A 27,471-nucleotide genomic window follows, 5' to 3' on the forward strand; every position below is an offset into this window, starting at 1 on the left:
CAATCAGGAGACAGATACTTTCAAATATTGGTGAGGGAAGCCTTTGTTTGTGTTTTTTTGGGCTTGGCTTTGATCTCTCTGGGCTCTGAGAGTGGACCACACGTACCTACAGGCTCTCTAATCTTCTATTCCAATTTTGTAAGTACAAAGCTGGAAAGGCAGGTCTAGTCTTTTTATTTGTTTTTTCTTTATTTGCCAATGTGTATTTGGCTGGAAGTATTTTAAATTGTATTTCTGCTGGAGGAGGCTTTTTCTCCTGTTTCTATAAGCTGACAGACCCTGTAATATTCCATCTTGAATTCATAGTGATTTTCTTTATTCGTTTTTTTCTTTTATTAAAAGTTTTGCTTTTAAGACCTGTCTGATTTTTCCCCTTGTTGAGGCTCAAGGGAATTGAGTCTGTACTAACAGGGAAGGAGAAGGGAGGGGGAGAGAAAGCGGAACCCACCTGATTTCTCTGTGTTGTGATTCAAGGAGTTGGAAATCACAGTGATCTCCTAGTGTACCCAGGGCAGGAAAAGATCGGGAGGAAACAAGGGAGGGTGGAATCCCTTTGTTAGATTCACGGAGCTTGAATCTGTATATCTCTCCAGGAGCCCAGGTGAGGGAACACCTGAGGGGAGGGAGGGGAAGGAAATGGTTTATTCTCCTTGTAGTGAGACTCAAGGAATTTGGGTCTTGGGGGGTCCCCAGGGAAGGTTTTTGGGGGAGACCAGAGTTTATCAGGCACTCTTACTCTAAGTCCTGATTGGTGGCAGCACTACAGGAATCTAAGCTGGTAATTAAGCTTAGGGGGAATTATGCTAGTACTTATATTTCGGATGCTAAGGTTCAGAATTGGGAATTATACTAGGACAAGGAGGCAGCAGCATGTGGCGCTGTGGGGACTCAGTTTTGGGGTGCTGTGGGGGGCTATTAGGAGGCGCTGTGGGAGGTTGGATGGGGGCAGAAGCAGGGGGCGCTGTGGCAAATCACCTTGGGGTGTTGGGAGGCAGCAGCAGGTGGCGCTGTGGGGACTGAGTTTGGGATTGTTGGGAGGCAGCAGCAGGGGGCGCTCTGGGTCTGTTTGGGGTTCTGTGGGGGGCAGCAGGGGTTGCTGTGTGGGAGGTCGGATGGGGCAGTAGCTGGGGCGGTGTGGGTCAGTTTGGGGCGCTGTGTGGGGCCACAGGGGCGCTGTGGGAGGTCGACTGGAGCAAGTAGTATGGGACATGATGAGGTCATTATGGGGTGTTGGGAGGCAGCAGTAGGGAGTGCTGTCGGGTCAGTTTGGGGCAGTGTGTGGGGGGCAGCAGGGGTGCTGTGGTAGGTCTGATGTGGGAGCAGCAGGGGCGCTGTGGGGACGTACTCATAGTTTTCACAGAAACCATTCAGAACATTCCCCTTCATTCCACCCCTCTGAGACCAGCCCAGAGGCACTTTCTCCAGTGGCAGGAACCCCTCTTACCATACGAGCTCCTGAGCCTGCAGGTGATGGAGACACCTGGGGAAAGGGCTGGAGCCAAGCAGGGAAATGACACTGCACAAAGGGCCCCCTTCAGGGATCAGCTGGGGAGTTTGGCCTACAAGGTAAGGGCTCCCCTGTATCTGTGAGTCCCAGAGCTGCTGCCCTCAGTGGCACAGCCGTGTTCAACCCCCACATTACCGGTGTCCGTAGCTGAGCTGCCTGATGAGAGCAAAGGCCCATGGCAATGGGGCAGTCGTCCGTTCTCCCAGGGTGAGGGAGGAAGATCAAAAGGAAGAGCGGAGAGAGTGGAAGGGCAGCAGGAGCAGGAAGTGCGGAGGGAGGTTCCCAGCTCCCAGCCCTGCCCGGTTCCATTCCCTGCACCCCCGGGGTAGTCAGCTCTCCTGGGAAGAAGGGGAGGAGCTGAGGGAGGAAAAGCCAGTTGCTGACTCTGCTGAGCACCGCCTGACTGAGGGAGATGGGGGAGAGCTAGAGGAGTTATGATACAACCTTGGGGCAGTGCCCTAAAGTGACACCTTTGATTCTGCTCTTTTCCCAGCATTTGGCTCAGAGCTGCTGTTCTGGGGATGTTTTGAAGGGACTTGGCGGAGTTAGTTCTAATGGAGGGTGGTAGGGGGTCTGACCGGGGTGGTAATGAAGTAACTGGGTTTCTTCCCAGCATGGCAGAGTCCTAGAATCAGCGCGTCTGTCTGCAGGGAAATTGCCTGGGGTGAATTGCGGAGTGACATGGGGTCCAGCCAGGGTTTCTCGCGACCTACGCAAATGGCCATTTCGCCACCCCCCGCGCTGATCCCACGGCTCCATTTGACTGGCCGCAGGCTTTTCTGCGAAGGGTCCGTTGGTCCATGGCTTCGGTGGAGCTGCAGCAGGCATGCCTGTGGGAGGTCCACCGAAGCCGCTAGAGTGGAGCTGCGGACCAGCGGACCTTCCGCAGGTATGCCTGCGCCAGGTCAGCCGGAGCTTCCTGCTGCCCCCCCAGTAAAAAACCCGCCCACCCAATAATCCTGGTGCTCTACGCGATTGCCTAGGCTGCCTAAATGGTAGCACCGGCCCTGAATCTTCCAGGATACTGGGCAGGGAAATGGCTGTGATGGAGCCAGCTCAGGTAGGGGATTTTTAGGGAGCTTTTGGTGGTGGGGGAGGTCAGTTTCGGAACCAGGAAACACCCCGCTGGGCAGGGCTGTGAAAACTGACTCCCAGTGCTGGAGCCTGAGCCAACTGGCCAGAGGCTGCCGTGAAATACCAAGGGAAGCTATTGGGATTCCTGTCCCTGTCTCAGAACTCTGCTTCTTCTATCAACCTGTGGCTGGCAGGTGTGTGGGAAATGAAAAGACCCTTGCCCTTCTCCGTGTGCTGGGGGAGACAAGGAGCTCTCACTTCCTACCCACTCCCTGAAGCCTCCTGGCTGCTCTGAGCAGGGTGGGGGGGAGGATTTCTGCTTCTCTGTCCCTCCTCCTCCTTGACTGGTGGAATTGTGGCTGGGGCAGCAGGCGCTGAGTCAGGGAATCTTGTTGTTTCAGATGCTGGTGACCTTCGAGGAGGTGGCTGTGTATTTCACCCAGGGGCAGAGGGCTCTGCTGGACCCCGCTCAGAGTGCCCTCTAGAGGGACATGATGCAAGAGAACTACCAGACGGTGACCTCGCTGGGTAAGAGTGTGAAGGGCTGGATCACAGAAATGCCCCCTGGGAGCTGCCACCCGATGTGCAAAGACTACCCCTGCTCCTGTTTTCCCTGCCCGCTCAGGACTCCAGCACCCTGTCTTGCTGAGCTAAACACTCCTGTCTGCTCCAGCACAGACCCAGGGTCTGAATTACTTGCCCCAAAACTGCAGGTTGATCTAAAAATAGCTCACAGAAGTGTACTTGTCTTGAACACTCGGATGCCCAACTCCCAGTGGGGTCTAAACCCAAATAAATCCGTTTTATCCTGTATAAAGCTTATGCAGGGTAAACTCATCAGTTGTTCGCCCTCTGTAACACTGACAGAGAGATATGCGTAGTTGTTTGCTCCCCCAGGTATTAATACCTACTCTGAGTCAGTAACTCAAAAGTGATTTTATTAGCTACAGACAGTAGGATTTAAGAGGTTCCAAGTAACAGACAGAACAAAGTAAGTCACCAAGCAAAATAAAATAAAATGCACAAATCTATGTCTAATCAAACTAAATACAGATAAGATCCTCACCAGTTCCAGAATGTTCCCTTTTACAGACTAATCTCCTTTTAGCCTGGGTCTAGCAATCACTCACACCCCTGTAGTTCCTGTCCTTTGTTCCAGTTTCCTTCAAGTATCCTGGGGGGGTGGGGAAGAGGCTCCTTCTTTAGCCAGCTGAAGACAAAATGGAGGGGTCTCCCAGGGGGTTAAATAGACTTTGTCTTCTGGATGGAGACCCCCTCCTCACCCTGTGTAGAATCCAGTCACAAAATGAAGATTCGGAATCACATGGACAAGTCACCTGACCATGCATGACTCAGGACCTGCAGGCAAGCAGCCATTACACACATGCTACCTTGAACGTCCTCAGGTAGACTTCTTCTGTGGATTGGAGTCTTCCAAGCTCTTTTGTCTGTTAAGTTCTTCCTGATTATGCATTGAACTTGCACATTCCTTTTCGAAGAAGTGACCAAATGTTCTAACTAAGCCTACTTAGAAGTCAAGCAATTATAAAGCCAGACGTTATGAACACACAAATGGTTCCTGCCCACAACTAGGATGAACATAACCAGTAGATCCTAACCTTTACACAGATGTGTTACATGGCATATGTTGCAAAACCCTATTCCAGTTTTATCATACATACATTTGTGAGCACCTCACTATAAAGCCTTATGAGGTACACTGTCACAAAGAGATTCCTGGCCCCTTGGTTACTGGAAGCTGGAGGCGGGTCTGCATGTCTGACACTGGTCAGGTTCTTCCCTCATCGCTCTCCAATGAGAGCAGGGTGTCAAAACCTAAGGCGCATACCTAATCATCCCCACCCAGCCCTCCTAGCTTCCAAGTTGGAGAAGCCATGTATTGTCCTGTCTGTGTTTGTTTCTCGGTCTTTCACAGAATCCCTCTATTCCCTCCTCCTTGGGAACAGCTCAGCTATGTGGAGGGCTCTGGACTCGGCAGGTTTAGAAATAGGCAGGGGTTTAACACTGGAGCTGGGTGTGTGTCAGAATTCCCCTCACTTCCCCAGACGTCTGCCTCCCCCAGGGCAACTCAGTGACCACGTTCCCTTCCTCTTAGATTCCACATTCCCCAACAAAACACAGGAACAGGTTCCACCCACGGAATGTCCTTTCTGACTAATGCTCTCTCAATCCTCCACTCCTCCTGATCTGGTCTGATTTCACTCCCTGCACAGGATTTCCCCTTCCCAAACCTGACCCAATCACCTGGCTGGAACGAGAGGAAGAACCGTGGGTGCCCGATTTCCAGGCCAGTGAGGAAAGAGGGATCCCGAGAGGCGCCCACACAGGTGAGGACTGACACTCAAACCATCTGGGGAATGAAGAAAAAAGTTGAGAATCCCCAAAATGTAGTCTCAATAAGTGCCCTTAGTTCCTTCCTCATCTCCCCCAGGGCAGGGCTGCAGTCAGCAGGTATCACTGACATCGCTTTCCATGTGTCCTGTTACCTGCAGAAGTTTCCTTCCCAACTTTCCTTCTCTGTGAAAGTTTGGGTGGGAAGTGGAGGCAGAATCCAATTGCTCCGTCTGTGCAGCTTTAGTATGTTGGGTTTTCTCTCGGTGATATTCCTCTTAATTTCTCCCCAGCACAATGACTTCTGTCTGGATTGTCTCTCTCCCAGCAGGTGATGAGAGAGTGAGTGAGAACGAGGAGGGGAATCAACAGCAGGAAGTTCCTGGGCACGGGGAATCGCAGGGAACCTCTGTGGGAAGACCCCATAAGTGCTTCAACTGTGGAAAAAGTTGCATATGGAGGTCAACCCTACTTGATCATCAGGCAATCCACACAGGAGAGAAATCCCATAAATGTTTGGACTGTGGGAAAAGTTTCATACGGAGATCAGTGCTTGTTAAACATCAAGCAGTCCATACTGGAGAGAGGCCTCATAAGTGCTTAGACTGTGGAAAAAGTTTCATACAGAAGTCAAACCTTGTTAGACATCAGGCTGTCCACACCGGAGAGAGGCCCCATAAGTGCTTAGACTGCCAAAAAACTTTCATACGGAGGTCAGAGCTTGTTAAACATCAAGCAGTCCATACTGGAGAGAGGCCCCATAAGTGCTTAGACTGTGGAAAAAGTTTCATATGGAAGTCAGCCCTTGTTAAACATCAGATAATCCACAAAGGAGAGAAATCCCATAAATGTTTGGACTGTGGGAAAAGTTTGACACACAGATCAAATCTTACTGCACATCAGGCAATCCACTCTGGAAAGAGACGCCATAAATGCTTAATCTGTGGAAAAAGTTTCATACGGAAGTCACACCTTGTTAGACATCAGTCAGTCCACACCGGAGAGAGGCCCCATAAGTGCTTACACTGTGGAAAAAGTTTCATACAGAAGTCACACCTTGCTGCACATCAGGCAGTCCACACCGGAGAGAGATCCCATAAGTGCTTTGACTGTGGGAAAAGTTTCATATGGAAGTCAAGCCTTGTTAAACATCACATAATCCACACCGGAGAGAGATCCCATCAGTGCTTAATTTGTGGGAGAAATTTCATACTGAGGTCAGCCCTTGTTTCACATCAGAGAATCCACACAAAAGGGAAGTAACACTTAGGTTAAACTTGGGTGTAATAATGTCATTGTATATATCTCTCTCTTTAAAGTTTGTGGTAAACTGTCTATGAATGGCCTTATGGATAATTACCTGATGTTAATCTGTATAGTTCTATTACCTGTGGTGTTTGCGAAATAGAAGGTTACTTTCAAAAGTTATTGTTCACCCAAGGGCTGCCTGCTGTCGAGAGGCTGCAAAAATGTGTCTCTAAACTATTGAGACTTGATCCTTTTATCTCCGATCTTGTTAAGCTTTATTCAGGGGGCATTTGAGTCGTAAGACTGAGATCTCCAGTCCCCTCTGCACTGCCCTGATATTGGACATTTGGACGTTGGACTAGAATGTGACAAAATGATTCTGAAAAGGACTCTTTTCAATTCTAACGCACCATCTCTGTGGTGAAACTGACCTAAGATCTCTGTTCACGTTTCTATGTCTAATGACCTTTGAGCCAATACTGTCTTTTCTTCTTTTAGTTAATCGAAAGTTCGTTAACAAGAATTGGCTGTAAGCAGGTATTTGGGGAAGACATGAAGTATCATTAACTTGGTGGGTGATGTGTCTGATCCTTTGGGATTGGTAGAGTTCTTTATATGATGACGATTTTCAGGAATCCCCATCAGAATCTCAGAGGACATTTTCCCACATCAGGTATGGTTAAAGACTTGCCTCTGTTGCCACTCTGTCAAATCAGTTATTTTGTTACAGTATCTCCCATACCATGAAGGGTTTATAGAGCTGAATGATGGGTCATGCCTGTGTCAGGGAACTTTCAGTGAAATTAGCCTGTAATTAAAATCCAAAGTTATTACCCATTAAACTTGACAGCAATTCCCTACCTTGTACTCCTGGGCCGCCTCCTCTGTGAGAACCACCGTGTGAGCTCTGTGAGCCCGGGACAGATGGCAAACCAGACAGATGTCAGTTTGATCCTCTTCACAGAAGTTTCAGAGCCTTCTGGTGTTCCCCCCACACACTCCATTCCCTCCTGCTCCTTTTGCTCCCTGGATACTCAGCCGACTGACGATTTTTGCCATGTTTCCCAGCTGCCTGTTGGGCCTGACATTTCTCCCTTGCACAGTTTCTGCAGACAGGAGATGGCTGTATGGGATCCCTCCCAGCACTGTCTGACCTGCCTGCACTGCAGAGTGACAGCTTCTGTAAAATACTGCAGACAAATGGGACGTGGAGCTTCCTCCTGGAGACTTTCCAGGGGGTTCTCTGCGGCCATGGCTCCCTCTGGAGCATTCACTGAAACATGTAGCACTAGAGCTCTGGTCCTGCAATCAGAGGCATCCCCCTGTGAGGATGAGCCTGCAGGAGGAGGAGCTGTGTGTCTAAGGCAGGATAGGCAGGCTTGGTAGAATTCATTTGTAATATAAAATTTTGACATATGTTTATTTTTAAGCAATTTTATATTTATTGATTTAAACTTTCACCGTTGCACAAAAATCTGGGTTTTAAGCATCTCATTCCACTTGTTCTCATTTTAAATGTTCACAGTGGTGGAAGATTTAGGGCGGGATCAGACAATATTTGGGACAGACAAAAACTATTTAATGACAGTAGAGACAGATTCAAAAATTAAAAGCTTCATTAAATACAGATTTTCAACATCCCATGTCAAAATATGCAAAGTAAATTTTTTTATTAGTTTGTGTGTGCACAGTGAAATCAACATTTGCAGACATCAACCAATAAAAGTCTAATCCTTTCAAGTCCGGTGATATGAAATTCACAAGACAAAACCTAGGTTAAGCTGATATCAATGTTTCAAAGGCCTGATTCTCATGTACACTAAGGCAGCTCTGGCTCAATGTAAAGAAGCTGCGGTGTTTCCTACACTCATGATTTTATAAGGAGTCTCACTGTATTTGGTGTGTTTGTGAAAGCCCCAGCTCCTGGAAGCATGTGATGAGGTGAGACTCTTGGCTTTCCTTTCCTAATCAAAGGAAGTTTCTGGCTTTCTTGGTTGCAGAGAAAAACTTTAGGCTGCGCTCAGATCACATTTGAAAGATTGGAGAAACCAGAAGGCAAATACAGTAACTCCTCACTTAAAGTTGTCCCAGTTAATGTTGCGTTGTTCCGTTGCTGATCAGTTAGGGAACATGCTTGTTTGAAGTTGTGCAATGCTCCCTTCTAACGGTTTGGCAGCTGCCTGCTTTGTCCACTGCTTGCAGGAAAAGCAGCCCGTTGCAACTAGCTTGTGGGGGCTTGGAACCAGGGTGGACTGGCAGCCCCTCCTCAGCTCCCCCCTCCCATAAGTTCCCTGTGCAGCAGCTGCCCAGTAGGCTATCAATTGCTGGGGCATTCAGCAGTCCCTCCCCCACTGCCATGTGCTGCTCGTGCCCTCTGCCTTGGAGCTGCTCCCCAAGACTCCTGCTTGCTGTGTTGGGGGGAAGGGAAGGAAGAGAGGGGGGTTTAATGTCAGGGTGTTCCCCTCCCCCCTGCTCCTGTCCCCCGCTTACCCCATCTCTATAGAGCAAGGGGGACACACAGGGCTCAGGATGGAGGGAACTCCCTGGCAGCAGCTTGCTGATTGACTTCAGAGGCTTTGCCAGGGTGCAGAGTACAAGAGATGAAGCTTCACCCTGGCCACACTCCTCTATCCCTTTCCGCCCCTTCCTCTTCCAGCCTGTCCCTGCCCCACCCCACTCCCTCCTGCCCCTCCCAGGAGCACTCACCATGCCTGCAGCTGCTGGGGAGGAGGCACAAAGAGCTGTGCTGGCCAGCCCAAGAGCCAGAGCACAATGATGGGCTGGGTCCAAAGATCAAGAATGTCTTTTGATTTCGGGTCCAAATTTGGGTACTGACCTAAGTGCTTAGGGGCTGGTTCTCCAAGGGGTTGGGCACACACATCACCCGTTGACTCCCGCTGCAGCTGCGAATGCAGGTGGAACACATGCCCTGAATTCCTGCATTTCGAGGAGATAAACCGACACCCCCAAAATGAGGCCACTGCTATCAATTTAGGCCTTACCGACCTGCCCGTTAACAGCAGGATGTGGCTAGGTCTCATTGTAAGTCACTGTTTATACCTGATCACTGCTCGGTCCCATGACTGTAAGTAGCAGAGGTGCTGACCCCATGGGTGCCCTGTAGCTCAAACCACCACAGAAATAACAGGGCAAAGCGGGGTGGAGCACCCCCAGGGAGAAATAAAAGTCAGTGCCTATAGTAAGCAGAAACCTAGCAGTGAAAGGCCCATATTCCATCCCTAGTGTCCACAGGCAGCCAATCCCCCAGGCATGTAACAAGTTCCTAATCTTTCCCACAGGAGAGGTAAATCCACCATTTTGTTCACAGAGCGAGAACCTCAAGGTTAACTTGAAGAAAGTGAAAGTAGCGGAAATGTGGCTCCTGTCCACACTCTGCTGAAGGGAGAGGTGGCTTTCACCTGGTGTCCAAGCCCTGCCCTGTCTCAAGAAGTGTGAGGGAGGAGTGAGAAGGTGCCACATGTCTGGTCGAGGTGCCTCTGATGTCCTAGAGTGGAAAGAGAGAGAAAAGAGCGCTCAGACTAATACATCACACAGTGGGGTGGGGCTGTCGTTCTCTGGGATACAGGGCGATTGCTCTGTGCATGGTAAGTTAGATCCTCCTTCCAGCAAATGCAGAATGAGAGAAGGGATCTGAGTTTGCAGCAGCAGCACCAGGAGATGAGATTTCAGCAAACCACGTGCTGGCAGTTGCGGAATCCAATCTGGGAAAGGCCCCAGCACAGCAGAGCACATGGGTTACAGGTGTTATCAATGCAGCTCTCAGCACACTGGGGAGTTCTGCATCAAAATGGCTGGCTGGGTTCGGCCCACTGAACTCCAGGCCAGCACCAGTCTGTGACTGCTGACAACGCTGAGAGCAGGAGTGAGAATCAGGCAGTGGATCCCTAGGGGGTTGCCCCGAGGTCTGAGGATAAACCAGCCTGTCCTGGGAATGGAAAGAGGGAGGCAGCCAAAGAAACAAGACTATTCAGGGACAGTAAAGGCTGCATGGAAATCATTAGGGAAAACAAACAAAGCCAGGCATCAACAGGGATCAGAAGGGATGGTGCAAACACCAGAAATAGAGACCCTGCCCTGGCCCCAAAGCCATGGATTCTCTGAGCAAATGAGGCTTTTTGTCTCTAACCTCTGCACATCTGTAACTCTGCAAAGAAGAGTTATAATTCCCATCTCTGCCATGCACACACAGAGTTCTGCTGCGATCTCTGTGTGCTGGACTCCAGTGCCCAGGATTCAGGAGATGTCCTGTCTCTGTGCAGGGGTCTGAGTGGCTGGAAAAGTCTCACCTGCAGAAATTCACTTGCTGGCTGCTGGCCCTGCCCCTCCAGCTCACTGATCAGCTTGTTGAGGCAAGCTATTGGCTTGGAAAAGTTGCTGGCATTTTCACTTAATTTCTTCCCAATCTTCCTGTCTAGTGCCCCCAGCTGAGCCAGCAGGAATTGCTCTTGGTCCTGGATGCACCAGCCCAGAGAGTCAAAATGAGAAACAATTGCCTTTATCTAAGCTTCTGTTTTTCCCTGTGATGGCAGGTCATGGACATGTGGAGACTCATGGGCTATTTCATCACCCTCATCTCCCCTAGCGCTTACATAGCACTTTTCATCTGCAGAGTTCAAGCACTTTACAGTGATGGTAAGTGATGTTATCCCTAGTTCACAGATGGGAAACTGAGGCACGAAGCGGTCATGAGCTAGATTCCCCAATGGGACTTAGATGCCTAAAGCCCAGGTTTCGAGCACTGACTCCCAGAATTAGGTGCCACTGAAATCCCGAAAACCTCTGCCTGGTTGCCCCTAACTCTGCAGGGGCCTACACACACTCAGCACCAACATTTCGATGGTAAAATTTCTCAAGGATCCTAAATTTCTGCTTCTGGGCCTGGGCAGTGCTGCTGCCTCACTCCAGGCATCCAGACACCTAAAGCCCAGAGGGATCCTCCAAGGAGGCAGCAGTGGAAAGCCTATCATGCCTGTGGGGCCCAATGCTGGAGCTGAGTCCCCCTTTTGAATCAGGGTTCAGGCAAAACCCAGAGGAGGTGCTGGCAGAGGCTCCTTTAGAACACTGAGTCCAGTGGTTAGCGCACTTGCCTGGCGTATGGGAGACTCAGGTTCTACTCTCCTCTGCTCTGCCTGATGGGAAGGAAGGGTTTGAATAGAGACTTGCTACATATCAGGTGACTGCCCTAACCACATGGGTCTCAGATATTCTGATGTGAGGATCCCCCTCAATCTCTTCTGATCATGGTGCTGTACTTTGGCTAAATAATTCAATAACTCGTGGGCCAGAGTGAGAGGTAGGAGGCTCTCTAGCAGGGCGGGCAAACTTTTTGGCCTTAGGACCACATCAGGTGCCAAAATTGTATGGAAGGACAGGTAGGGAAAGCTGGGGGAAGCTGTACCTCTCCAGCTAGGCATGACCTGGCCTCCACCCCTAGGGGCATTTTGCGCACGCGTGCACACACACACACACACACGCACAAACACAAAATATATGTTTTCAACAAACAATTTAATCCTGGTACACAGTGATGATGATTGTGAAGCTTGGTTGAGGTGGAGGAACCAGAGTGGGATATTTCCCTTACTGCTAAATGATGAAATAGCAGTTGGCTGAGCTCTCAAGGGTTAATTCTCTCACTCTGCAAGGCAGCAGTAATGGAGGGAGATACGTGCATTTCCCTTAAGTACACTGCCTTGTAAATTAGATCAGCTTGCTGAGACTGCAGCCCTGGTATGTCCCTCCTGCTCTGTGGAAGATGGGGTAAGCAGGATGCAGGAGCAGGGGGGAGGGAGACACCCTGACATTAGCCCTCATCTTCCTTCCCTCCTCCCCGGCACAGCAAGCAGGCAACTTGGGGAGCAGCTCCAAGGCAGAGGGCAGGAGCAGCACATGGCAGTGGGGGCTGGGACACAGCTGAACTGCAGGCAGCTGCTGCACAGGGAACTTAGGGGAGTGGGGAGCTGATAGGGGGCTGCCGGTCCACCCTGGTTCCAAGCCCCCACCAGCTCGCTCCAATGGGCTGCTCTTCCTACAAGCAGTAGACAAAGCAGGCAGCTGCCAAATGACGTTAGAAGGGAGCATTGCGCAATTTTAAACGAGCATGTTCCCAAATTGATCAGCAATGGAACAATGAAACAACATTAACAGGGATGATTTTAAGCGAGTAGTTACTGTATATTGATTTCAATTACAACACAGAATACAAAGCGTACAGAGATCCCTTTATTTTTTTAATTACAAGTATTTGCACCTTAAAACACTCCCAAAAGAAATCATATCTTTCAATTCACCTATCACAAGCACTCTTGTGCAATCCCTTGATCATGAAAGCTGAACTTACAAATGGAGAATTACGTAAAAAAATACCTTCATTCAAAAATTAACCGATGTAAAATTTCAGAGTCCACAACTCCACCCGGTGCTACTTCTTGTTCAGCCAATTGCTTAAACAAAGAAGTTTGTTTCCATTTGCAGGAGGTAATGCTGCAAGTTCAAAGAGGCAATCTTATGACACTGTTGCAGCTGGAGTCGCATGATATTGACATACCAGATGCTTTAAAGATTCCTATGTCCCTTCATGCTTCAACCACTGTTGCTTTACCTCCCTTCCCCTGGCCTGTTATACCTGCTGCTCATGCTCAGACCAGAGCTGATTCTTCGTCAGCTTTTCAGCCTCTTCTAGGGTCTGTGAAGAAAATTTTTCATCTGACACTAGGGTTGCCAATTCTCCTGGAGCAAAGACCGTTTGTGGCAATGGCATTTGGTCCGGGAGAGTTGGAAATCTTATCTGCCAGAAAAATCCCTCAGGCTGGAATATCCCATTTGCCTGCCTCCTGCCAAAGGAGAGTCAATTGGCATTTATTTATTTTTTGAGCTTCTCCCACAGACATAGCTGTTATTGCCCATTGGGGTGGATTCATTAACTCTTCCGCAGGTACAGTACAGAAAAGTGCTCCCTGTAGGAAGGTGCCTACTTCCAGTGAACTGAGTATGCTCAGTAACATCTGATGAAGCCACTGCCCTTCATCCGCCCTTACTAAGTGTAAGATTGTGCCAAGTGCTTTTTACAGGGGTTAAAAAGAGGCAAAGGGGGCAAATCAGAGGAGGGGGCAGCCAGGGGGAAGCCAGGGGGCAAAAATTGATTGGTCGAGGGTCAGGCACCTGACAAACACCTGCCAGGAATGGTCTCGATCAGGGGGTCAGCAACCCTTCAGAAGTGGTGTGCCGAGTCTTCATTTATTCACTCTAATTTCAGGCTTCGCGTGCTGGTAATACATGTTAACATTTTTAGAAGGTCTCTCTGTTTAAGTCTATAAACTATTGTTGTATGCAAAGTAAACAAGTTTATTAAAATGTTTAAGAAGCTTCATTTAAAATTAAATGAAAATGCAGATATCAGTTTAGTGCAGTGGTTCTTCACCTGGGGTGCACGCACCCCCTTAGGCAGGGCCGGTGCAAGGATATTTTGCACCCTGGGCAAAACTTTCAGCTTGCGCTCACACCCCTTGCACTTCAGTTCTTTGAGGAGCAAATCCCAACAAGCCTTTATAGACCCCAGGGGCCAGCCATGTCCAGGGGCTGTTCCCCAGACCAGGTTCCTCCCTCCCCGCCTCCTGAACTCCCCTGGAGGGTGCACAGCACTCCCCCATGAACCTTCTCCACCCCACCCCGGTGTGTTCCGCCCCGAGTCCACTCACTGGCTTTGCTGGGCTTGGGCCGCTGCAGCAGCTCGGCAGGGAGGAGCCGCCTTCCAGAGGCACTGGAGAGCCAAAATAAAGGCTTGGGGCAGCAGCGAGCCAAATAATCAGCTGGATGATTGAGGGGCTAAAGGAGCATTCAAGGAATACAAGGCTGTTGCAGACAGGGCCAGTGCAAGGATATTTTGCGCCCTAGGCGAATATTCCATCTTGCGCCCCCGCCTCCCAAGTCACATACATTATATGCAATACACGGTCACAGAGTAACATGTTATAATTTAGAATGTATGTTTCCACGCTTTAAGTTTAGCAAATTTAGAAACAATTTCCTCCAAGTCAATGCTGTGAGCAATGTCATGTTCTATTGACAAGGTAGGTAGCCCAACAAGTCTTTGTTGCAACACTGATGTTCGCATATATGTTTTTATCAACTTGAGCTTCGAGAAGCTTTGCTCACCACTGGCCACAGAAACTGGGAGAGTCAAGAGGATGCGAAGAGCAATAACTGTCTTAGGGATACTATCGGTCAGCTTATTTTCCCATATGAAGTTCAATACATCTTGCGGTGATGAACTCCTTTGGACTCGTCTTGCAATAGCTTGCAATTCACTGCACAAGTCAAAGGCATCAATATCCTTGGATTCACCATGTTGCAAAGCTTTCTCCAGATTCAAGCAATGTTCCATAATTTGCTTTGGTGTTTTATTTTGCAAACTGTAAACATCATATATGAAGCCAAATACTGAACTAATTTGCTGCATCAGTGTGAATCTTTCTTCAACCGAATGTATTGCTGTGTCAATGACTGCAAAGTAAAAGTTCACTTTGAATTTTTCTTTCGGATCATAAAAAGGTTCGTCATCTGCTTCATATGTGAACTGCTTCCTCTTCTTTCTAATACGGATTGGATCTGGTTCAAAAAGTGCCGGTACATCCAACTCCGCCACAAGTTCACCTGCATCTACCAATGTTTTCTCAAAGGCTGCGTCACTTCTGTGGCCCACAAGAAACTTCTTGGTTTCTCCAAGTTGATTAATGGCATCACATGTATCAAATTCTTTTGCCTGAAGTTGTTCGCTAGTTATGTTGATCTCAAACAATATGTCATACCACAAAACAAGAGAAACAAGAAACTTGAAACTAGAAATGGCTTTTGTAAGAGCCTTTGCATCAACTCGTGATGTATTGCCAGATGATCCTGTCAGAGTATTGTCTTCATAGATGTCTACCAGAGCTTCACAGATGTCACCAATGAAAGCAAGATGGAAAAGCTCCCCCCGCAGAAGACCTAAGACATGATGGCTGGATACATAAACAGACACCTGTCCCTCACAGGCAATACCTCATAACATGCCAATTTTGCTCCGGACAGAATATCATAGAGGAATACTATGCATTCAGTGGTCTCTACAGTGGCCAAGCAACAGCATGACAACTAAGCTAACCAGTCCATCCAACTTTTTTGACTGCTTCTTGGGCACTGGTGAGGGTTAGCGGTGCCAGACTGAGCCCGGTGATGGGTGCACTACAAATCCACAAACTGAGGCAAGGTGCTGGGCCTAGAGTCCTGCTGAGACTGCTGTCCTGCACCAAGTGGAGCACAGCCTCCATGAGGAGAGAACTCAAACAAATATCACGCTCCTTCTGCATGATTCCCCCAAGCACTTCTTCAGGCAGCTGCTATGGGGGTCACTCACAGGCTTAGGCCTGCCTGTTGCAGGCAAAACACAGCAGCAGGGCTTAAAACTCAGACAGGGCCGCCCAGAGGACTCAGGGGGCCTTGGGCAAAGCAAAATCGGGGGCCCCTTCCATAAAACATTTGCAATACTATAGTAACATGTATTAGGAAATGTAAAAAATAACTAGTGAAATACATTAAAAACTAATTTGTAATAATTTGAAAATAAACTAAATACATTATTTAAAAACATTAAAAGCTGTAATGGTATGTATACATTTGCAATTACATAATGGGCAGTTGCTGAGTGATTGTGATAGTTGGTAGCAATGGGCTGTCGTTGCCTGGGGGTGGTGCTGTTGTTGCCCACGGCTGGGTGGGGAGCTGGGCTCTGGGTCCAGGGGGCCATGGCTGCGCCCTGACCCCGGGTGCGCCCCGGGCTGCTGCGGCTGCGCCCTGACCCCGGGGGCACCCCACGCTGCTGGGCTGTCGCGCGGTGGTGTGCTGACCCCGGGGCGCCCCAGGCTGCTGGGCTGCCGGGCTGCCGCGGCTGCACGCTGACCCCGGAGGCGCCCTGGGCTGCCAGCTGTAGGTAGCTCACAAGGGCTGGGCTCAGGGATGTGGGGAGATAGGGTCAGGAGGGTGTCCAGCTAAGAGGGGCTGGGCTCAGAGCTGGGGGTCAGGGCTGTTGGGGGGATGAGGTCAGAGGTTTTCCAGCTCAGAGGGACTGGGCTCGGAGCTGGGTCAGGGCTGTGGGGAGATGGGGTCAGGGGGGTGCCTGGGGGCACTGGGACAGCTCAGCTCTGCAGGCTGCTGTTCTCTCCAGCCGTCCAGGCACAAGGGGAGCAGGAGCAGGGACCAGCTAAGGATCTTGGGGGCAGGAGCACAGGCACCTGAGGCCGACCTTTGGGGAGGCACTTGCTTACCTTGCCCAATGCGTGAGCGCTAGGGTCCTCTTTCTTCCTCCGCTCCACCAAACAACTGCTGAGGCTCTTCTCTTCTCCGTGCCCCTCGCTGGGGCTGACTTGGAGGCTGAGCCAGGGGGCAGTCGCGGCTTTCTTCTAGAAGCGAAGCCCTGGTGTTGCGCCGCTGTCGCAGGGCCCCTGCCACGTGCCCTACACAGAGCTGCGCAGCTCTGCCCAGCCGCCGGTTCCCCCGCCGGGCAACAAGAAAAATTACAGAGGCTGGAGCCCCTGCTCTGGGAGGGAGAGGGATTCTGAGCCTCTGCCTGCAGCCCAGGGATTCCCCTGGGTCAGCGCAGCCGCGGTCAGCCCAAACCTCTGGGTCTGCAGCTCACCAGGGAATTGGTGGGAGGAAGAAGTCAGAGGGACATCTATGTGTGTTAGATGTACTAGCCTGATTTTGCATACCCTCTGGGTGAAGAGGAAAGTGCTTTTTGTTCCAGGACTGGAATTAGAGAGGGTGGAATCCCTCTGCTTAGATTCACGGAGGTTGCTTCTGTGTAGCTCTCCAGGAGCACCTGGGGGGGGAAGGGAAAAAGGAGTATTTCCCTTTGTTGTGAGACTCAAGGGATTTGGGTCTTGGGGTCCCCAGGGAAGGTTTTTGTGGGGACCAGAGTGCCCCAAAACACTCTAATTTTTGGGTGGTGACAGCAGTACCAGGTCCAAGCTGGTAACTAAGCTTGGAGGTTTTCATGCTAACCCCGATATTTTGGACGCTAAGGTCCAAATCTGGGACTAGGTTATTGGGAAATCAACCTTTTCCCTTCCCCCCCCTCCAGGTGCTCCTGGAGAGATACACAGAAGCAACCTCCGTGAATCTAAACAGAGGGATTCCACCTTCCCTGTTCCCAGTCCTGGAAAACAGAAAGCACTTCTCTCTTCACCCAGAGGGAATGCAAAATCAGGCTAGGAAATCTAACACACAGAGATCTCCCTCTGACTTCTTCCTCCCACCAATTCTCTGGTGAGCTGCAGACCCAATTCCCTGGAGTTCCTCACTAAAGGTCGGATGGGGGCAGCAGCAGGGGCGCTGTGGGGTAAGTTTGAGACTATGTGTGGGGGCAGCAGGGGGTGCTGTGGGTGGTCGGATGGGGGCAGTAGCAGGGGGCACTGTGGGTTCAGTTTGGGACACTGTGGGGGTCAGCAGGGAGTGCTGTGGGAGGTCGGATGGGGACAGCAGCAGGTGGTGCTGTGGGGTCAGTTTGGGGCGCTATGGAGGGGCAGCAGGGGGCGCTGTAGGAGGTGAGATGGGGGCAGCATCAGGGGCGCTGTGGGGTCAGTTTGGGGCGCTCTGGGGGGGCAGCAAGGGGCGCTATAGGAGGTTGGATGGGGGCAGCAGTAGCGGGGGTATGGTGGGGTCAGTTTGGGGTGCAGTAGGGGAGCAGCAGGGGGTGCTGTGGGAGTTCGGACTGGGGCAGCAGCAGGGGCACTGTGCGGTGAGTTTGGGGCGCTGTGGCGGGACAGCAGGGGGCGCTGTGCGAGGTTGGATGGGGCAGTTGCAGTGTGTGCTGTGGGGTCACTTTGGGGTGCTGTGGGGGGCAACAGGGGGCGCTGTGGGAGGTTGGATGGGGCAGTAGCATTGGGCTCTGTGGGGTCAGTTTGGGGCACTGTGGGGGGGCAGCAGGGGGTGCTATGGGAGGTCGGATGGGGGCAGCAGCAGGTGGTCCTGTGGGATCAGTTTGGGGCGCTGTGGGAGGCAGCAGGGGGTTCTGTAGGAGATCATATGTGGGGGCAGCAGGGGGCGCTGTAGGAGGTCGAATGGGGGCAGCAGGAGCGGGGGTATGGTGGGGTCAGTTTGGGGTGCAGTGGGGGAGCAGCAGGGGGTGCTGTGGGAGGTCGGATAGAGGCAGCAGCAGGGGCGCTGTGCAGTCACTTTGGGGTGCTCTGGGGGGGCAGCAGGGGACGCTGTGCGAGTTCAGATGGGGGCAGCAGCAGTGTGTGCTGTGGGGTCACTTTGGGGTGCTGTGGGGGGCAACGGGGCACTGTGGGAGGTTGGATGGGGCAGTAGCATTGGGCTCTGTGGGGTCAGTTTGGGGCACTGTGGGGGGCAGAAGGGGGTGCTGCGAGTGGTTGGATGGGGCAGCTGCAGGGTGCGCTGTAGGGTCAGTTTGGGGTACTGTGGGGCGGCAACTGAGGGCGCTGTGGGAGCTTGGGTGGGGCAGCAGCAGGGGGCGCTGCGAGGAGTCAATTTGGGGTGTTGGAAGACAGCAGCAGTGGGCCCTGTGAGGACTCAGTTTGGGGTGCTGTGGGGGGCATCAGAGGGTGCTGTGGGCACTGAGTTTGGGGTGTTGGGAGGAAACAGCAGGGGGCGATGTGGGGACTCAGTTTGGAGTCTTAGTGTCATAAACAGATAGTTAAGGATTAATGTCTCTTTTATCTGTAAAGGGTTAACAAACAGGGAACCGAACACCTGACCAGGGGACCAACCAGGAGACAAGATACTTTCAAATCTTGGTGGAGGGAAGCCTTTGTTTGTGTTTTTTGGGTTTGGCTTTGATCTCTCTGGGCTCTGAGAGTGACGACACGTACCTACAGGCTCTCTAATCTTCTATTCCAATTTTCTAAGTACACAGGTGGAAAGGCGTACAGTCTTTTTATTTGTTTTTCTTTATTTGCCAATGTCTATTTGGATGGAAGTATTTTAAATTGTATTACTCCTGGAGGAGGCTTTTTCTTCGGTTTTTATAAGCTGACAGACCCTGTAATATTCCATCTTGAATTCATAGTGATTTTCTTTATTCTTTTTTTCTTTTATTAAAAGTTTTGCTTTTAAGACCTGTCTGGTTTTTTCCCCTTGTTGAGGCTCAAGGGAATTGAGTCTGTACTTAACAGGGAAGGAGAGGGGAGGGGGAGGGAAAGTGGGGGATTCCACCTGATTTCTCTGTGTTGTGATCCCAACTCCTTGAATCACAGTGATCTCCTAGTGTACCCAGGGCGGGAAAGATCTGCGAGGAAGCAGGGAGGGTGGAATCCCTTTGTTTAGATTCACGGTGCTTGAATCTGTATATCTCTCCAGGAGCCCAGGGAGGGAGTACCTGGAGGGGAGGAGGGGGAAGGAATATGGTTTATTCCCCTTTGTTGTGAGACTCAAGAAATTTGGGTCTTGGGGTTCCCCAGGGAAGGTTTTGGGGGAGATCAGAGTTTATCAGGCAATCTACTCTAAGTCCTGATTGGTGGCAGCACTACAGGATCTAAGCTGGTAATTAAGCTTAGGGGAATTCATGCTAGTACTCATATTTCGGATGCTAAGGTTCAGAATTGGGAATTATACTATGACAAGGAGGCAGCAGCATGGGGCGCTGTGGGGACTCAGTATGGGGTGCTGTGGGGGGCAGGAGGAGGCGCTGTGGGAGGTTGGATGGGAGCAGAAGCAGGGGGCTCTGTGGCGAATCACCTTGGGGTGTTGGGATGCAGCAGCAGGGGGCACTGTGGGGACTGAGTTTGGGGTGTTGGGAGGCAGCAGCAGGGGGCGCTGTCGGGACTGAGTTTGGGGTGTTGGGAGGCAGCAACAGGGGGCGCTGTGGGGTCCGTTTGGGGTTCTGTGGGGGGCAGCAGGGGTTGCTGTGGGAGGTCGGATGGGGCAGTAGCTGGGGTTGCTGTGGGGTCAGTTTGGGGCGCTGTGGGGGGACAGCAGGGGGCGCTGTAGGAGGTCGGATTGGGGCAGTAGCAGGAGGCATGGTGGGGTCAGTTTGAGGTGCTGTGTGGGGGCAGCAGGTGGCGCTGTGGGAGGTCGAATGGGAGCAATAGTATCAGAGATGCTGAGGTCAGTATGGGGTGTTGGGAGGCAGCAGCAGGGGTTGCTGTGGGGTCAGCTTGGGGCGGTGTGTGGGGGCAGCACGGGGTGCTGTGGGAGATCGGATGAGGGCAGTAGCAGGGGGCACTGTGGGTTCAGTCTGGGTACTGTGGGGGTCAGCAGGAGGTGCTGTGGGAGGTCAGATTGGGCAGCAGCACGTGGTGCCCTGGGGTCAGTTTGGGGCGCTCTGGAGGGGCAGCAGGGGGCGCTGTAGGAGGTCGGATGGGGGCAGTAGCAGTGTGTGCTGTGGGGTCAGTTTGAGGTGCTGTGGGGGGCAACAGGGGGGGCTGTGGGTGGTTGGATTGGGCAGTAGCATTGGGCTCTGTGGGGTCAGTTTGGGGCACTGTGCTGGGGCAGAAGGGGGTGCTGCGGGTGGTTGGAAGGGGGAGCTGCAGGGTGCGCTGTGGAGTCAGTTTGGTTTACTGTGGGGGGTGAACTGGAGGCGCTGTGGGAGGTTGGATGGGGCAGCAGCAGGGGGTGCTGCGAGGAGTCACTTTCGGGTGTTGGAAGGCAGCAGCAGAGGGCGCTGTGAGGACTCAGTTTGGAGTCTTAATGTCATAAACAGATAGTTAAGGGTTAATGTCTCTTTTATCTGTAAAGGGTTAACAAACAGGAAACCAAACACCTGACCAGGGGACCAATCAGGAGACAAGATACTTTCAAATCTTGGTGGAGGGAAGCCTTTGTTTGTGTTTTTTGGGTTTGGCTTTGATCTCTCTGGGCTCTGAGAGTGACCACACGTACCTACAGGCTCTCTAATCTTCTATTCCAATTTTGTAAGTACAAAGGTGGATGCTGAGGTCAGTATGGGGTGTTGGGAGGCAGCAGCAGGGGGTGCTGTGGGGTCAGTTTGGGGCGGTGTGTGAGAGCAGCACGGGGTGCTGTGGGAGATCAGATGAGGGCAGTAGCAGGGGGCACTGTGGGTTCAGTTTGGATACTTTCAAATCTTGGTGGAGGGAAGCCTTTGTTTGTGTTTTTTGGGTTTGGCTTTGATCTCTCTGGGCTCTGAGAGTGACCACACGTACCTACTGGCTCTCTAATCTTCTATTCCAATTTTGTAAGTACAAAGGTGGAAAGGCGTACAGTCTTTTCATTTGTTTTTCTTTATTTGCCAATGTCTATTTGGATGGAAGTATTTTAAATTGTATTTCTGCTGGAGGAGGCTTTTTCTCCTGTTTCTATAAGCTGACAGACCCTGTAATATTCCATCTTGAATTCATAGTGATTTTCTTTATTCTTTTTTTCTTTTATTTAAAGTTTTGCTTTTAAGACCTGTCTGATTTTTCCCCTTGTTGAGGCTCAAGGGAATTGAGTCTGTACTTAACAGGGAAGGAGAAGGGAGGGGGAGAGAAAGCGGAACCCACCTGTTTTCTCTGTGTTGTGATTCAAGGAGTTGGAATCACAGTGATCTCCTAGTGTACCCAGGGCTGGAAAAATCTGGGAGGAAGCAAGGAGTGTGGAATCCCTTTGTTTAGATTCACGGCGCTTGAATCTGTATATCTCTCCAGGAGCCCAGGGAGGGAGTACCTGGAGGGGAGGAGGGGGAGGGAAATGGTCTTTTCCCCTTTGTTGTGAGACTCAAGGAATTTGGGTCTTGGGGGTCCCTAGGGAAGGTTTTGGGGGAGACCAGAATTTATCAGGCACTCTACTCTAAGTCCTGATTGGTGGTAGCACTACAGGATCTAAGCTGGTAATTAAGCTTAGGGGAATTCATGCTAGTACTCATATTTCGGATGCTAAGGTTCAGAATTGGGAATTATACTATGACAAAGAGGCAGCAGCATGTGACGCTGTGGGGACTGAGTTTGGGGTGTTGGGAGGCAGCAGCAGGGGGCGCTGTGGAGACTGAGTTTGGGGTGTTGGGATGCAGCAGCAGGGGGCGTTGTGGGGTCTGTTTGGGGTTCTGTGGGGGGCAGCAGGGGTTGCTGTGGGAGGTGGGGTGGGGCAGTAGCTGGGGACTCTGTGGGGTGAGTTTGGGGCGCTGTGTGGAGGCCGCAGGGGGCGCTGTGGGAGGTCGGATGGGAGCAGTAGTATGGGACATGATGAGGTCATGATGGGATGTTGGGAGGGAGCAGCAGGGGGCGCTGTGGGGTCAGTTTGGAGCATTGTGTGGGGGCAGCAGGGGGTTCTGTGGGAGGTCGGATGGGGACACTAGCAGGGGGCATTGTGTTTCAGTTTGGGGCACTGGTGGGGCAGCAGGGGGCGCTGGGGGAGGTCTGATATGGGAGCAGTAGGGGGTGCTGTTGGGTCAGTTTGGGGCACTGTGCGGGGGCAGCAGGGGACGCTATCGGAGATTGGATGGGGCAGAAGCAGGGGCACTGTGGGGAGTACTCATAGTTTTCACAGAAACCATTCAGAACATTCCCATTTCATCCCACCCCTCTGAGACCAGCCCAGGGGCACTTTCTCCAGTGGCAGGAACCCCTCTTACCATACCAGCTCCTGAGCCTGCAGATGATGGATAAACCTGGGGAAAGGGCTGGAGCCGGGCAGGGAAATGACACTGCACAAAGGGCCCGCTTCAGGGATCAGCTGGGGAGTTTGGCCTACAAGGGGAAGGGCTCCCTGTATGTGTGAGTCCCAGAGCTGCTTCCCTCAGTGGCACAGCCGGGTTCAACCCCCGCATTACCGGTGTCCATAGCTGAGCTGCCTGATGAGAGCAAAGGCCCACGGCAATGGGGCAATCGCCCGTTCTCCCAGGGTGAGGGAGGAAGATCAAAAGGAAGAGCAGAGAGAGTGGAAGGGCAGCAGGAGCAGGAAGTGGGGAGGGAAGTTCCTAGCTCCCAGCCCTGCCCGGCTCCATTCCCTGCACCCCCGGGGCAGTCAGCTCTCCTGGGAAGAAGGGGAGGAGCTGAGGGAGGAAAAGCCAGTTGCTGACTCTGCTGAGCACCGCCTGACTGAGGGAGATGGGGGAGAGCTAGAGGAGTTATGATACACCGTGGGGCAGTGCCCTAAAGTGACACCTTTGATTCTGCTCTTTTCCCAGCGTTTGGCTCAGAGCTGCTGTTCTGGGGAGGTTTAGAAGGGACTTGGTGGGGTTAGTTCTAATAGGGGGGTAGGGGGTCTGACCGGGGTGGTAATGAAGTAACTGGGTTTCTTCCCAGCATGGCAGAGTCCTAGAATCAGCGCGTCTGTCTGCAGGGAGAGAGCCTGGGGTGAATTGGGGAGTGACATGGGCTCCAGCCAGGGTTTCTCGCGACCTAGGCACATGGCCATTTCGCCACCCCCCGCGCTGATCCCACGGCTCCGTTTGACCGGCCGCACGCTTTTCTGCGAAGGTTCCGTTGGTCCATGGATTCGGTGGAGCTGCCACAGGCATGCCTGCGGGAGGTCCACCGAAGCCGCTAGAGTGGAGCTGCGGACCAGCGGACCTTCCGCAAGTATTCCTGCGCCAGGTCAGCCGGAGCCGCCTGCTGCCCCCTCAGTCAAAAACCCGCCCACCCAATAATCCTGGTGCTCTACGCGATTGCCTAGGCTGCCTAAATGGTAGCGCCGGCCCTGAGTCTTCCAGGAGACAGGGCAGGGAAATGGCTGTGATGGAGCCAGCTCAGGTAGGGGATTTTTAGGGAGCTTTTGGTGGTGGGGGAGGTCAGTTTCAGAACCAGGAAACACCCCGCTGGGTAGGGCTGCGAAAACTGACTCCCAGTGCTGGAGCCTGAGCCAACTGGCCAGAGACTGCCGTAGAATACCAAGGGAAGCTATTGGGATTCCTGTCCTTGTCTCAGAACTCTGCTTCTTCTATCAACCTGTGGCTGGCAGGTGTGTGGGAAACGAGAAGACCCTGCCCTTCTCTGTGTGCTTGGGGGGGGGGACAAGGAGCTCTCACTTTCTACCCACTCCCTGAAGCCTCCTGGCTGCTCTGAGCAGGGTGGGGGGAGGATTCTCCTTCTCTGTCCCTCCTCCCCCTTGACTGGTGGAATTGTGGCTGGGGCAGCAGGCGCTGAGACGGGGAATTTTGTTGTTTCAGATGCTGGTGACCTTTGAGGAGGTGGCTGTGTATTTCACCCAGGGGCAGGGGGCTCTGCTGGACTCCGCTCAGAATGCCCTCTAGAGGGACGTCATGCAGGAGAACTACCAGATGGTGACCTCGCTGGGTAAGAGCGTGAAGGTCTGGATCACTGAACCCCCCCCCCAGGAGCTGCCGCCCGATGTGCAAAGACTACCCCTGCTCCTGTTTTCCCTGCCCGCTCAGGACTCCAGCACCCTGTCTTGCTGAGCCAAACACTCCTGTCTGCTCCAGCACAGACCGAGGGTCTGAATTATTTGCCCCAAAACTGCAGGTTTATCTGAAAATCGCTCACAGAAGTGTACTTGTCTTGAACACTCGGATGCCCAACTCCCAGTGGGGTCTAAACCCAAATAAATCCATATTATCTTGTATAAAGCTTATGCAGGGTAAACTCATCAGTTGTTCGCCCTCTGTAACACTGACAGAGAGATATGCGTAGTTGTTTGCTCCCCCAGGTATTAATACCTACTCTGAGTCAGTAACTCAAAAGTGATTTTATTAGCTACAGACAGTAGGATTTAAGAGGTTCCAAGTAACAGACAGAACAAAGTAAGTCACCAAGCAAAATAAAATAAAATGCACAAATCTATGTCTAATCAAACTAAATACAGATAAGATCCTCACCAGTTCCAGAATGTTCCCTTTTACAGACTAATCTCCTTTTAGCCTGGGTCTAGCAATCACTCACACCCCCTGTAGTTCCTGTCCTTTGTTCCAGTTTCCTTCAAGTATCCTGGGGGGGTGGGGAAGAGGCTCCTTCTTTAGCTAGCTGAAGACAAAATGGAGGGGTCTCCCAGGGGGTTAAATAGACTTTCTCTTCTGGGTGGAGAACCCCTCCTCACCCTGTGTAGAATCCAGTCACAAAATGAAGATTCAGAATCACATAGACAAGTCACCTGCCCATGCATTATTCAGGACCTGCAGGCAGCAGTCATTACCCACATGCTACCTTGAACGTCCTCAGGTAGACTTCTTCTGTGGATTGGAGTCTTCCAAGCTCTTTTGTCTGTTATGTTCTTCCTGATTATGCATTGAACTTGCACATTCCTTTTCGAAGAAGTGACCAAATGTTCTAACTAAGGCTACTTAGAAGTCAAGCAATTATAGAGCCAGAAGTTATGAACACACAAATGGTGCCTGCACACAACTAGGATGAACATAACCAGTAGATCCTAACCTTTACACAGATATGTTACATGGCATATGTAGCAAAACCCTATTCCAATTTTATCATACATACATTTATGAGCACCTAACTATAAAGCCTTATGAGGTACACTGTCACAAAGAGATTCCTGGCCCCTTGGTTATTGAAAGCTGGAGGCGGGTCTGCATGTCTGACACCGGTCAGGTTCTTCCCTCATCGCTCTCCAATGAGAGCAGGGTGTCAAAACCTAAGGTGCATACTAAATCACCCCAGCCAGCCCTCCTAGCTTGCAAGGTGGAGAAGCCATGTATTGTCCTGTCTGTGTTTGTTTCTCGGTCTTTCACAGAATCTCTCTTCTCCCTCCTCCTTGGGAACAGCTCAGCTATGTGGAGGGCTCTGGACTCGGCAGGTTTAGAAATAGGCAGAGGTTTATCACTGGAGCTGGGTGTGTGTCACAATTCCCCTCACCTCCCCAGATGTCTGCCTCCCCCAGGGCGACTCAGTGACCACGTTCCCTTCCTCTTAGATTCCACATTCCCCAACACAACACAGGGACAGGATCTACCCACGGAATGTCCTTTCTGACAGATGCTCTCTCAATCCTCCACTCCTCCTGATCTGGTCTGATTTCACTCCCTGCGCAGGATTTCTCCTTCCCAAGCCTGACCCAATCACCCGGCTGGAATGAGAGGAAGAGCCGTGGGTGCCCAATCTCCAGGCCAGTGAGGAAAGAGGGATCCCGAGAGGCGCCCACACAGGTGAGGACTGACACTCAAACCATCTGGGGAATGAAGAAAAAAGTTGAGAATCCCCAAAATGTAGTCTCAATAAGTGCCCTTAGTTCCTTCCTCATCTCCCCCAGGGCAGGGCTGCAGTCAGCAGGTATCACTGACATCGCTTTCCATGTGTCCTGTTACCTGCAGGAGTTTCCTTTCCAACTTTCCTTCTCTGTGAAAGTTTGAGTGGGAAGTGGAGGCAGAATCCAATTTCTCCATCTGTGCAGCTTTAGTATGTTGGCTTTTCCCTCGGTGATATTCCTCTTAATTTCTCCCCAGCACAATGACTTCTGTCTGGATTGTCTCTCTCCCAGCAGTTGATGAGAGAGTGAGTGAGAACGAGGAGGGGAATCAACAGCAGGAAGTTCCTGGGCACGGGGAATAGCAGGGAACCTCTGTGGGAAGACCCCATAAGTGCTTCGACTGTGGAAAAAGTTTCATATGGAGGTTAACCCTACTTGATCATCAGGCAATCCACACAGGAGAGAAATCCCATAAATGTTTGGACTGTGGGAAAAGTTTCACACAGATCAAATCTTGCTGCACATCGGGCAATCCACACTAGAGAGAGGCCCCATAAGTGCTTACACTGTGATAAAAGGTTCATGCAGAAGTCACACCTTGCTGCACATCAGCAGTCCACACCAGAGAGAGATCCCATAAGTGCTTTGACTGTGGGAAAAGTTTCATATGGAAGTCAAGCCTTGTTAAACATCACATAATCCACACCGGAGAGAGATCCCATCAGTGCTTAATTTGTGGGAGAAATTTCATATTGAGGTCAGCCCTTATTTCACATTAGAGAATCCACAAAAAAGGGAAATAACACTTAGATTAAACTTGGGTGTAATAATGTCATTGTATATATGTCTCTCTTTAAAGTTTGTGGTAAACTGTCTGTGAATGGCCTTATGGATAATTACCTGATGTTAATCCGTATAGTTTTATTACCTGTGGTGTTTGCGAAATAGAAGGTTACTTTCAAAAGCTATTGTTCACCCAAGGGCTGCCTGCTGTCGAGAGGCTGCAAAAATGTGTCTCTAAACTCTTGAGACCTGATCCTTTTATCTCCGATCTTCTTAAGCTTTATTCAGAGGGCATTTGAGTCGTAAGACTGAGATCTCCAGTCCCCTCTGCACTGCCCTGATATTGAACATTTGGACATTGGACTAGAATGTGACGAAATGATTCTGAAAAGGACTCTTTT

At 51.2% G+C, this 27,471-nt stretch overlaps 1 long non-coding RNA gene across 2 annotated transcripts; it reads left to right on the forward strand.

Annotated features, from left to right (window-relative positions):
• Window positions 1-96: 96 nt before the first annotated feature.
• LOC127033688 (uncharacterized) lies at window positions 97-26,786 on the forward strand. 2 transcript variants are annotated; one of them, XR_007769174.1, is made up of 3 exons: window positions 97-138; window positions 26,133-26,246; window positions 26,544-26,786. It is a non-coding gene; the product is annotated as an uncharacterized LOC127033688 (long non-coding RNA). The 2 variants fall into 2 exon arrangements; XR_007769173.1 differs by lacking the exon at window positions 97-138 and adding an exon at window positions 20,787-21,108.
• The last annotated feature ends 685 nt before the right edge of the window (window positions 26,787-27,471 follow it).

Source organism: Gopherus flavomarginatus, chromosome 13 (genome assembly GCF_025201925.1).
Source record: "Gopherus flavomarginatus isolate rGopFla2 chromosome 13, rGopFla2.mat.asm, whole genome shotgun sequence".
In the NCBI taxonomy this organism is placed as follows: domain Eukaryota; kingdom Metazoa; phylum Chordata; order Testudines; family Testudinidae; genus Gopherus; species Gopherus flavomarginatus.